General features: G+C 40.0%; 1 protein-coding gene across 1 annotated transcript in view; it reads left to right on the top strand.

The window, feature by feature from the left end:
- ubtd2 (ubiquitin domain containing 2) overlaps window positions 1-12,798 on the top strand; it is a 37,630-nt gene that overhangs the window by 9,195 nt on the left and 15,637 nt on the right. The gene's annotated exons all lie outside the window — the stretch shown is intronic.

Raw genomic sequence — 12,798 nt, 5'->3', positions numbered from 1 at the left:
CCTAATACAGATGGTCTTCATTTGAGATTCTTGTGATAATTAAATTCACTCACTGTAATCCTACAGAAACACAGCCAGAGTCAGCAGGCTCTGGTATTCGCTGTGCTGTCAGTTTTATCATGGTTTTTGTTAAACATTTATTGGCCTGTTCAAATGCCTTTCAGGTGTTTTGATACTTGTAAATAGCTCCTCGGCCATTGTTAGCATCTGTCTGTTTTCAGTCTTTCACAAGGCAGTCATAGAAGAGCTATTGAGTATTTAACCACAAGTTCTCTTGTTGCACTGACCCAGCAGCTTCCTGTAAGAGGAACACTACCCATTAATGGTGGTCATTAGTGGTCTTACTATCTTCTGCCTCTGCCCTCTGTTACTTCACTGTTGGCCGTTAAGCTGTCTGTCAAGCTTAAGCTTATAGTTCTTTATACCAGTGGCTTTGTCACTAGTTCTGTGTTTTTAAGAGGTGAAAGAATGTGTTGTTTTTGAATTGTTCAGGTTGAGGTAATTGATGTTTTTGCATTTTTCATTATACATTTTCAGGTTAATGTTGTTTAGATTGAATTTACAGATTGGTTTGTCATTTTACAATCACAGAGGAAAACTTCAACTGTACAGAAACTAGTCCCATTTGTTGCTTTCTACAACAAAGCACAGCAGAAACGATTGTATACAGTATAATGTGCAGGTATGTAATTAGCTAAAGCACATGTCACTGGGGAAATGTGGAGAATAGCATAGAACCTTCTCTCTGCACAGTGCTCAGGTGTTTTCTGCAAACTTTATGACTTCCACCTGATGTGCTACCAAATCAGAACCAGGGAATATCTAAAAAGTGCATGACAGCTAACTACACTACAAACCACTGAAAATGTGTGTTTGTGAGCTTGTTTTGAATCTGTATGAATGTATGGAAATGTCTGAGTTTTGTATGTCCCAGGACAGCGCTCTTTGGAGAGCATTAGAGAAGCTAATGCTAATGCAGGATTTTGGCTGTCACTCCAACAACATCACTTAAGACTCATGTATGAGTTCTTATCATCTAAACATGTCATCTGAGCATCAGTTAGATCAGGAGTTGGCATCCCAAATGTTAAGAAGAGCCATCTTGTCCTTTCAGTAAAAATCAAACCATCTTGGGAGCCACAACATTTTATATCCATTTTACCATTTTGGTTGTAAAAACATCTCAGTATGTGCTGATGTCCTAGTATTGGCTAAGAAACATAGTAGAAACGAAAAACACAGAGTTACTTTGCTCTGCTTTAAGCTTTAGCTCAGCTATAGCTGCTTTTCTCGCATCTCTGGCAGGAACATTTTCAACAAAAGTAGAATAGTTTTTGTAAAATGTCTCTCACAATTTGACTTTTTATGATGCTGATGCCAGCTTCTCATTCACCAGCTTCTTGTTCAAATTTTCCCATTCCACCTTAAGTGGTGCCTGTGGCACCAGGTTGTAATTATGCAAAATTTAAGGTGTAATCTGAAAATTTGAACAATAAACTTCAGCTTTGCAACTTTTTGAGTTTCTCATTGCAGATTAAACTTAACAGGAAACCAGCGGCACTGCAAATAAGTCCATTCAGTTCCAAATGTTCAATGTTTGTCTTAAGTCTCTCTCTTTGCCTTTACGTTAGCTACTAGTTAGACAAGATTGTTGTCGTTGCTGTGGTGACCAGCAGTCGGCACGCCAGCCTTCAGGGTTAAAAGGCGAATTAGCAGTTATACGTTATACAACTCCAGCATTAAAGATTGTTTTTTTTTGTTAAAACTATGTTAAAATGATCAGCAGAGCTTTAATTTTAGAACAAAGGAGGATTATTTTATTTTGACCTAACAATCTAATTCTGCTGTGGAGCCACATGTTTCTGACTGCTGAGTTAGTCTGTACTCTGGTGTGTGGCACTTTTGACTTGGTTGCTAGCAGGATACAGTTCCAAACACCACAGAACAGGTTCGATTTCGGCTCCGTCTACAGCAACTCTCCTTTTCTCTCTCAGCCCTGACTTTTTGCTGTCTACGTTTACGGGTCAACCAGCCTTCTGGTTAGGCTGCAAGTCCCCTTAGTTGTGGAAATATGAACATGCATAGCAAGAATAAGCTGAAAAAACATGTTTTTGTGCATTGTTTTAGCTAAACAGTGCAGTGTTTATGCTGTTTTATCTGATTTTACTAGTGATTTTAAGTATGTTTTTGGGATTTATAGGCCTCTCCTTGTTTAAAAACTAAGTGTCTTGTCTTGTATGACTGGAAATACTGGAACCATCAATTGGACAAACTTCCTTTAAAGACTTTTGTGGCACTGACTGAAGTCGCAGAACTAATGTGAAGTTATCTGTGAGGCTACAGATCCAGTCGCAACTGAACAGGTTTATTTCGGCTTTGTCTCCCTTCAACACCAGCTGCTCAACTTCACTCAGATTTTAATCATTATCATCTAAAATTCTGTCAGTGGTGATTTACTGAGTCACAATCAAACCTGGTCTGTGATGGAACAGAGCTGTTTTCGTGCTACCTGTACTACAGCTTGCTCTCTCTTTTCTAGTTTTCTAGCAGCACTATTTAACATTTAGCAATTGCAACATAAACAGAACCAGTCAGCAAATAACTAGACCCCTAAGGTAATATGGTATACTGGGTAATGTTTGAAGACAGTTTGAAGGTATAAAATAAGTGGACACTGCTCAGCTCTACTGGAGTTATTACAGTCTCTTCAAAGAATGATACCATCTGTTGTTTGTTGGCTCCAGACTGACTTTATGTTTATCATGGATTTGTTTTTTCATTGTAGGCACAAATGAGCAATATGTGTGTATAGCAAGTAGGGTAAATGGATTGTATTTCATATAGGCCAAAAATAATTAGAATTAATTTGCCTTTGAGTCCTACAGTAAAACATACAAAACATGTCCTTTACATTCTTATTAAGGTATAGTTAAGTAAAAAAAGAATAATTCAGTTCTGAAGAACCACAGCCACCCAATGTTTGGTTAATGTTTCAAGTTTTGACATTCGTCGCTGTCGGAAGAAAACCTCGTATCTCCATTTTTGGCATTTTTCAGTTTTTGATATAATTTGAAAGCATCTGTTACTCTTTACGTTGTTTGTAAATTTTATGATGAATGGCCTAAAAGAAATTACCCAAAATGACATGGGAAAAATTCTGGTTCCATTGACTTACATTGAAAGCAAAGTAGGTTTTTTCCTTCTCTTGTAAAGTTACCATTTTGGAGATTCAAGGTTTTCTTCCGACAGCAGCGTTATTTTCCACCAATTAAAACTGTGTGAACTGCATACATGAATCATCACAAGCTTGCCTCAAACCAGCAAAGCATTACGTAAGCTCATATTTACTTGCTTACAGTTTCTCACACTGTATCTATAACAGTGGACAAAAGTACATCACATAGATTTAAACAGTAGCAGCAACAATCAGGAATCTGACATTTTGTTCGTACTTCTGTCAATGTTTTTTAAACAACAGAATGTCCAGCTCCAGTGTAAAGTAACAAACTTTGGATGCTGAACATGTCTTGACTAACTGACTACATTTTGGGAACTTGTGTTAGATTAAATTAGATTTTTTGACAAACTATCCCTTTAAGGCTGAAAATGCCAGGTTCCACCAACCATGCACAATCAACCCTTTAGTTTGTGCTTTCAGCATTGTAATGACCTCCCTTATGGAAAATTGCCCTTTTGTGTTTGGTTCCGGTGAGGACTTCACACTCAGTGTGACTTCCAGCAGCACTCGTAAATGCCACTCTGCCTTGAAGATAAATTAGATTAACGTGTGTGCTTATCCATCTCGCCGCGTAGACTGTGCATCATCCGCTAAACAGGAAACAAGCCTATGATGCTAATCGAGCCATGGATTTTCTGTCTGCTGTTCAGAGATGCATGTGCTTCTCGAGAGGGCAGTTCACAACATGCCAGTTGGTCTTCAAGAGAGAACAAGTGGTTTTCGTGACTGTAAGGAGCAGAAGATGAGAGCTGTTGTTAAGAGTTCACACTGTTTACTGTTTAGTATTGAGGTACGTGGAGTTTCCAATGATGTTTTAAGCCCTTTTCAAGCTGAATTAGTTTTACTAGAAGAGGACGGTTAATGTAATTTGTAAAGGTCGAACGTTTATGTGTAATTTCCTCAAATTTTCTTGCGTTGGACCAGATCTAAACGTCAGAGCCTGGAAATGGATCCAAATAAACAAATACATAAGAACAAAGGAACCTCCAGTTAATATGAGATAGAATAGCATTAGGCTAGTAAAGTGCACACTTATCTTGTCACCTAATAGGACAGGAACCGATATTTCATTTAATTCTCCTTCTGTTTAGCCTCTCACCAAAAATGTTTTATATCACAGTAGGGACTTCACATAGTGTTGGTGTCTTGTGGACTGCAACTGATGTATTGGCCAGTTTTTACATAGTAGTTGGACAATAGACCATTGACCATCGATCAGCTAGGCCTGTAACGATCATATTTTAGGTGACGAATAACTGCCTTATAAATAACTGCAGTTAACAAGTTAATTGTCTGTCTTTTGTGTGTGCTACTCTACTGTTAAAGTACATGTCTAAAGTGACCAAATTAGCAGTTCCTAACTGATCAAACAGCTAAAGCTCAAATAAACAAACATTACTCACCATTGTCCTTTCATTTTTGTTCTTTTCTTAGGACCCGTGGCACACTGTAACCCAAACGATGAAATGCATACACATTCCTGTAGTCTGAGTTTTTGTTGTATGCTGGCATTCATATGGTCAGTATAGTGATTTTGTACAGCTGAATAGTGTTAGTTTAGCTGCATTTTGCTTCTGTATGGCTGGATTCGACACTAATCATGCTGAGCCATAACTTTCATTGGTCTGAGTATTGTAGTTTTGTGTTATGAAATGCATGAAGTGAGTCATATTTCAATAACATTACGGTCTTCATTCTAAAATTTAGTGGCACCTGAAAATGATGTTGGCTCAGTGGACCACTTCTGACATTCCTCTTTAATTAATTTTATTTTGCAACATTTTACTAAATCGTGCAATTAGTTAGTAGGAGTGGGAATTGCCAAAGGCCCAACAATATCACGATACTATCACGATACTTTAGTCCCAATACAATGTTATTGAGATTTTATACATATTGCAATAACATATACTGTGATATATAACATTTTTTGCAAATAAAACCAAGTTTTTGCCAGCGATCCTGTGTTTTCGTTTTACGTTTAGCAGGAGGTTTACAACGTTTGCCCCAGTACTTTCATGTACTGCTCTAGCTTGGAGAGCATGACGCAGCAGTCACCAGTCCTCTGTGAGGCAATGCAATAGTCATATAGGAATCCACTGGCTTTGACATCCACGCAAGTTAATGCAGTCGTTTTTGCTGAAGAAAGATTCCTCAACTTTAAACTTTCCTTCTCTGTAGAGCTTTGATACAGCTGTGTCGGTAAAAGAAACACTGCGACTGAGTCACATACCTAGGTTCCAGTGTTTGAAGCACGTAACAAAAGCCTTTGTTTTCCACAGCGTTGTGTGGATGCAGGCCTTTGCACATGAGGTAGGGAGTGGATTGTGTTATTTTTGTAGCTCTCTCAGAATTGCAAGGTAGCTTTGTGAAGCTAAGTATATAGTATTCCAGAGTATTTTATTTTCATGCGACACTCCTTGCAAAAAACCCTTCCTTGTTAAAAGTCCAAAAGAAGTCTAGATGTTTGATTTAAACATGAAATGCCTCTATCCTTGTCCTCTGCTGACCTTGCCAGAAAAAGAACTCATAGCCATCTAAGCCTGAAAAAGCAGTTTGTAACGCAGAGCGAGGTAGCGGACGCATGTGTGGAGGTAAGCGACTTTTATTGAGGGCAAATCCAAAATCAGGGTCATCACAGTCCAGGGTCATAGAGCCAATACAAATAGAACGTGGGGCAGACATGACATACAAACTATAAACAGGTATACAAACAAAGCAAACATCCAACAGAGCAAGGACAAAGACCGATACAACAGACAAAGACCGGCAAACACAGGGCTTAAATGACAAAGGGTAACGAGGGACAGGTGAAAACAATGATGGGTGGAGACTTGAAACGAGGGGGCCGGACTGGAAAAACCAAAACAAAAATGCACATGGGCTAAACCAAAACACTAACACATGGACAGGACTGGGAGGGGCCAATCGTGACACAGTTGATTTTGTTATTGTAGAACCAAAAACTTTCATTTGTATTTACAGTTTATACACAGGTCAGGCATAACATTATGACCACCTCCTTGTTTCTACGCTCATTTTCCATTTTATCAGCTCCACTTACTGTTTAGGTGCACTTTATAGTTCTACAGTTACAGAATGTAGTCCATCTGTTTCTCTACATACTTTGTTAGCCCCCTTTTACCCTGTTCTTCAGTGGTCAGGACCCCCATGGACCCTCACAGAGCAGGTGCTATTTGGGTGGTGAATTATTCTCAGCACTGCAGTAACACTGATGGTGTGTTAGTGTGTGTAGCACTGGTATGAGAGGATCAGAAACAGCAGTGCTGCTGGAGACCCCTCAGTGTCACTGCTGGACTGAGAATAGTCCATTAACCAAAAATATCCAGCCAACAGCGTCCAGTGGGCAGCGTCCTGCGACCACTGATGAAGGACTAGAGGATAATTAGCTCATACTGTGCAGCAAGAGATGAGCTATCGTCTCTGGCTTTACATCAGTAGGGTGGACCACCAATGCAGGTGTGTCTAATAGAGTGGACAGTGAGTGGACACCGTGTTTAAAAACTCCAGCAGCACTGCTGTGCCTGATCCACTCGTACCAGCACAACACACAACAACACACCACCACCACATCAGTGTTACTGCAGTGCTGAGAATGATCCACCACCCAAATAGTACCTGCTCTGTGAGGGTCCATGACTACTGCAAAATGTTTGCCTCTTTCCATCCTTGTGTCCTCTTTTTTTAATGCATGTAATATGTTTGAGTAATCTGTTTCTTTCCAACTAAGAAGCGCCTCTTATTTAGGTCCACCTTCTTGGTGTACAGTCAGAGACTGTGGCCCATCTGTTGCCATGCATCAGTGGTCAGGTTTTAACCACAGAGCCATTCCTGGCTGGATATTTTTGGGTGGTAGACAACTCTCAACCTAGCAGTGACACTGATGTATGTAAAAACTCCCAAAAATTCAAACATTCATCATTTTATATGAAGTCATTTTCACTGTGCCCAATAAGTCTAATGATAATTCCTTTTTTCTGAATGTTGCAAAGAAGGACAAAATCCATTTTTAAATCAACATTTGCCAAAAAAGGATTCTTCACGCTTCTTTAAATGTTTCTAATAAAGCAGGCAATGAGTGTGCTGTACTTTGTTCCCAGATGAGCTTAACATTTCACTACTTTACACTGAGATGATGCAGGCAGAATATTTGTTTTGAGGCCTACTGTGTGCATCATGTTTTCTTCCTGGATGTGCGGAGGGGACACAGGGATGCCATGCTGCACAAGTCCTGGAGCAACTTCAGGTTAAGTGAAGTGTGTTGCTCAAGGCCACAGTGGCAGTGATTGGAGGAAAGGACACTTGAGTGAAGCTTATCCTCAGTGCCCTGTCATGGATGGAAGCAGGAATCCCTCTGCTTCACTGCAAGTATTATTGAGAAGCCTAGCAAGCCACTTCCAATCAGACTACAAATCTGAGCTGAGATGTTCCAAAGTAGTCCTGAGAGAGAGGCCCTAACGCAGAGCAGATTTCTGTTTGTTATGATCACACAAAACCGATTCTAGATCAGCTGTCCTACTCCTGAAGTGGTTGGTGAATTCAGAGCCTGGTTTCTTGTGCCAAGGTTTGAATAAGAGGAAAGCTGTTACACTGACCAACAAGCAGGCTGTTGCGTTTTTGGTTTTGATTAAAAATAACACTGTTTCATTGTTTCACTCCTCATAGAGCCCCAAGCAGGGAGATCACCATGGCAACAACAGCTTGTCTTTGAGCTAATCGATGTGTACTCTCAAGGGCCAGTCCTAATATTGAAAGAAAGGGACTTTACAATGTTCACAGTGCGGTCATTTGAACGCAGTATCAAAAAATATATATTGAAGGTGAAATGAAATGAAAAGATGAATGAACAATGAAGATATTAGAAGGTTGAACTTTAGGTATAACTAGTGCAATAAGTAAATATACATTTCTTTAGAGTTTTAGAGAAGAAACAAGGTCCACTGACCTGAAGAACATCTAATTGCCTGTTAGAAGTCACACTAACACAAGGGGGCATACTAAGATAGGGGCATGGCTGACATCTTTGTGTGTGTGTGTGTGTGTGTGGGTGCGCGTTAGTGATGTCTGTGTCGTCAGTCTGACCCAATTCATTGGCCATTTTGATGTATGCTTTGAACTCTGTCTTAGATACAGGGTTGACAAGATTTTATGTGTTCTGATGTGATGTAACTCTTGTGAATTGGGATTAGAGAACAAGATAACATGAAAAGCCTTTGCAGTTCATTATTTCTAAACCCTCTAATTTCCTTGTGAGTTAATTGTCTGTGTGGGGATTAGCTTCATGCTGTTTGTTTTGTGGTCACCCTTTGCTCTTATTCAGCAGGCTGGGGTCATCATTGAAAGGCAGGTGGGGGATCATGCATGACATTCTTCTATGACAGGAAATAAGCATTTCAGAGAGTGACAAAAGTGCAGGAAGCACGCTCTTTTAACCTCAGTTGGTTGAGGGGGCCTTTTTAAAAAGGAGAGTTGATTAGCCCATGGCATCATTGCATATGTCCCCCTCTGTCTCTTTCTCTCTTTCTGTCTGTGGTAACTTTTTCTGGGTCATGGGGAGAAAGCGGTGTTCTGATTCATTGGTACCGGCTGAATTATTGATGGCCAGTGGCTGCAGTTAAACTCTGTCCACTGGTGGAGGTTGGCTCAGAATGACTCCTCTGAAAACCAGGTAGCACTATTTCTGGCTTCTGTACTTACTCTGTTGGGGAGCTGCGGTTGCTGTTGTGAACCAGTGCAGGAAGACTTTGACAAAGAATGTGCTTTCACCGTAGTGAGGAAGCCCTGGGCCTTGTTTTTTTCATCTCATAAAATCCAAACAATGTTTCATGCACCCAGTACTATTTGAGATACAGTGGGATCTGCAATTTTCATCATAGGTACACTTCAACTATGAGAGACAATATGAGAAAAAAAATCCAGGAAATCACATTGTAGGATTTTTAAAGAATTTATTTGTAAATTAAGTAAAATAAGTATTTGGTCACCCACAAACAAGCAAGATTTCTGGCTCTCACAGTCCTGTAACTTCTTCTTTAAGAAGCTCTTCTGTCCTCCACTCGTTACCTGCATTAATGGCACCTGTTTGACCTCGTTATCTGTATAAAAGACACCAGTCCACAGGCTCAAACAGTCAGACTCCAAACTTGACCATGTCCAAGACCAAAGAGCTGTCGAAGGACACCAGGAAGAAAATTGTAGACATGCACCAGGCTGGGAAGAGTGAATCTACAATAGGCAAGCAGGTTGGTGTGAATAAATCAACTGTGGGAGCAATTGTAAGAAAATGGAAGACATCCAAGACCATTGATAATCTCCCTCGATCTGGGGTCCACGCAAGATCTCATCCTGTGGAGTCAAAATGATCATGAGAACGGTGAACAAAAATCCCAGAACTACACGGAGGGGACCGAATGAATGACCTGCTGAGAGCTGGGACCAAAGTAACAAAGGCTACCATTAGTAACACACTACGCTGAGAGGGACTCAAATCCTGCAGTGCCAGGCGTGTCCCCCTCCTTAAACCAGTACATGTCCAGGCCCATCTGAAGTTTGCCAGAGAGCATATGGATGATCCAGAAGAGGATTGGGAGAATATCATGTGGTCAGATGAAACCAAAATAGAACTTTTTGATAAAAAACCCAACTCGTCGTTTTTGGAGGAAGAGGAATGCTGAGTTGCTTCCCAAGAACACCAAACCTACTGTGAAGCACGGGGGTGGAATCATCAGGCTTTGAGCTGTTTTTCTGCAAAGGGGACAGGAACGACTGATCCGTGTTAAGGGAAGAATGAACGGGGCCCATGTATCGTGAGATTTTAAGCCAAAACCTCCTTCCATCAGTGAGAGCATTGAAGATGGAACATGGCTGGGTCTTCCAGCATGACAATGATCCCAAACACACCGCTCGGGGCAAAGAAGGCTCCATGAAAGCATTTCAAGGTCCTGGAGTGGCCTAGCCAGTCTCCAGACCTCGACCCCATAGAAAATTTGTGGAGGGAGTTAAAAGTCCATGTTGCCCAGCGACAGACCCAAACATCACTGCTCTAGAGGAGATCTGCAGAGGAATGGGCCAAAATACCAGCTACAGTGGTGTGCAAACCTGGTGAAGACTTGCAGGAAACGTTTGACCTCTGTCCATTGCCAACAAAGGTTATGTTACAAAGTATTGAGTTGAACTTTTGTTATTGACCAAATACTTATTTTCCACCATAATTTACAAATAAATTCTTTAAAAATCCTACAATGTGATTTCCTGGATTTTTTTCTCATATTGTCTCTCATAGTTGAAGTGTAGCTATGATGAAAATTACAGACCTCTCTCATCTTACTAAGAAGGAGAACTTGCACAATCAGTGGCTGACTAAATACTTTTTTGCCCCACTGTATATTACCTATTCAGTCCAACACATCTTACATAGTACGATATGAACAGCACTGTGCAAAAGTCAGAGACTACACTTCTTTCTTCTGTTCAGTTTCACAATATATGTTTCAAAACAGTCATTAAGTACGTTATTTGTTTCTCGCTGGATATTTCTGAGGTGGTTGGATATAAGCTAATCCACTTGCATAAGGAAGGAGAAAGTCAAAGGACAAAAAAAGAAGTGTTTCCGAAACAAGATGTCAAATGATACAGAAAATGGAAATCATAACAAGCATGCCAAGACTTTGTAGAACCACCAAGTCATCTTTTAGCTTGAGAGAGAGAGGAGAAAATCAAGCTCCAATCCTGCTTCAGGTGTGAAAAGATCTGAATTTTTGTGCACAGTACTGTACATCTATCTTTCATTTTTACTGGAATAGTACACCATCTGTGGAAGACAGTTTTCTGGAAGAAAAAAAATAGTAATTTTCTACATTTTCAGACTTAATGCTTTTGTGCACTGAAGGTTGATTCAATGTTTAAACCTACTGTGATTTTGCATAAAGGCAATTCTCCCGTGTCCTCTAGACCTCCCAGTGGTACAAACACTGAAAATTTTCCACAGAAATATATCCTCAAAAGCTGCACAGAATGCATTTGGATGTGGAATCAGACTTTGGAGTTTCCATCATCTCGTCTAGCATTGCACACAATAAGGAAAATGCACTTTTAGTAGTGTTACCAAGCACTGGACTTCTTGCATCTCCTGATTGTTACATTGTGTTCTGGACTGAAAGGTTTTATATAATGGCAGCCAGATGTTTTCCCTAATAAATTGCGCTCTCACAGAGGCGGCTCTGTCGGCCCGCTGATGTAACTGCCTGGACTCCAGTCTCTGGGTAATTCACCCAGCACTCACAGTCCTTCAGAGTTTGCAGTCAGTGAGCAGGTCCAGTACATGTTTGGGCTAGCAGCGTCATGCTTTGGTGGATGCTTCTAAGGTGACGGGTATGCGTTCTGTTCTAATATAGCGCATAAAATTACTGAGGGAAATGCCACTTTTTGGAATGTCTCAAAAGACTGCACTGGCAGAGAGCTCCAGGGAAAAGGGAATCAGGACAGGAAGAATGTGGAAACAAGTTCTCACAGTGAATGGCAACATTTCATTCCAAAGCATTTTACTCTTACCATTACTCCACAGTATTTTCTTTCCTTCCTTCCTGACTTTTTCATGCATTACCAGTTATGAGTCTGTAAGTTTCACAACTCAGTTATGAACAACTACCATAGTGTAGTGCATCAAAAACTCCCAAGTAGCTAAACCAATTATATCACTGAAACATATAGCAACAACCAGTGGTGGATGAAGTACAGAAACCATGTGCTTGAGTTAAAATGCCTATGGTAAAATATAACTCCAGTAAAAGTAGAAGTCCTCACTTTAGCCCTCCACTTGAGAAAAAGTACAAAAGTATTTACCTTCAAATGTACTTAAGTATTGAAAGTACTTGTACTCGTAACAAGACTCGCTTCATGAACTCAATTTAGGTGGAAACACTCCAGTGTCACTCTTGGTAAACCAGTCTTTTAATGAAATGTCATTAATTGATTAACGCTGATGTCTGTTAAAATGATCATAAGCACAAAACACTGAAGGCAAACAATTTCCATCAGGTAGAACCGAGTGGCTCTGAAATCACTTTCTGCAAACAAAGTTTCAGTTTAAGATTTGCAACTTAATTACAAGTTTAATAAAAACATGCTTTAAACACAGGTTTACAAATGAGTTTCCTTTACTATACTGCATCTGTAGGTCTTTGTTCATAAACATGAAGTTTATGCGCACTGTGTTTCTTTTGTTTTGACATGTTACGTTTTTATACACACGTAAACCAAAAGGAACGACCTAATGTAGTGGAGTAAAAAGTGAGATAGTTGACTTTGAAATGTAGTGGAGTGAAAGTAAAAAGTCACCCAAAATACTTTAGTAAAGTACAGATACACAAAAAAACAGTAATGAATTACATTTACTTAGTTACTGTCCACTACTGGTTACATTTAGCTTTTTGAAGATTGCATGTCTTGACAACAACATTGCCAAGATTGCATGACCTGAATTTGCTTTTATGTGTGGTTAAACTGGTTTCACTGTGTGGGAGGGTTTTAACTGTTTTGCA

Source organism: Pygocentrus nattereri, chromosome 16 (genome assembly GCF_015220715.1).
Source record: "Pygocentrus nattereri isolate fPygNat1 chromosome 16, fPygNat1.pri, whole genome shotgun sequence".
Lineage (NCBI taxonomy): Eukaryota > Metazoa > Chordata > Actinopteri > Characiformes > Serrasalmidae > Pygocentrus > Pygocentrus nattereri.
Note: the sequence above shows the minus strand (reverse complement) of the source record. Positions and strands in the feature narration are given on the sequence as shown.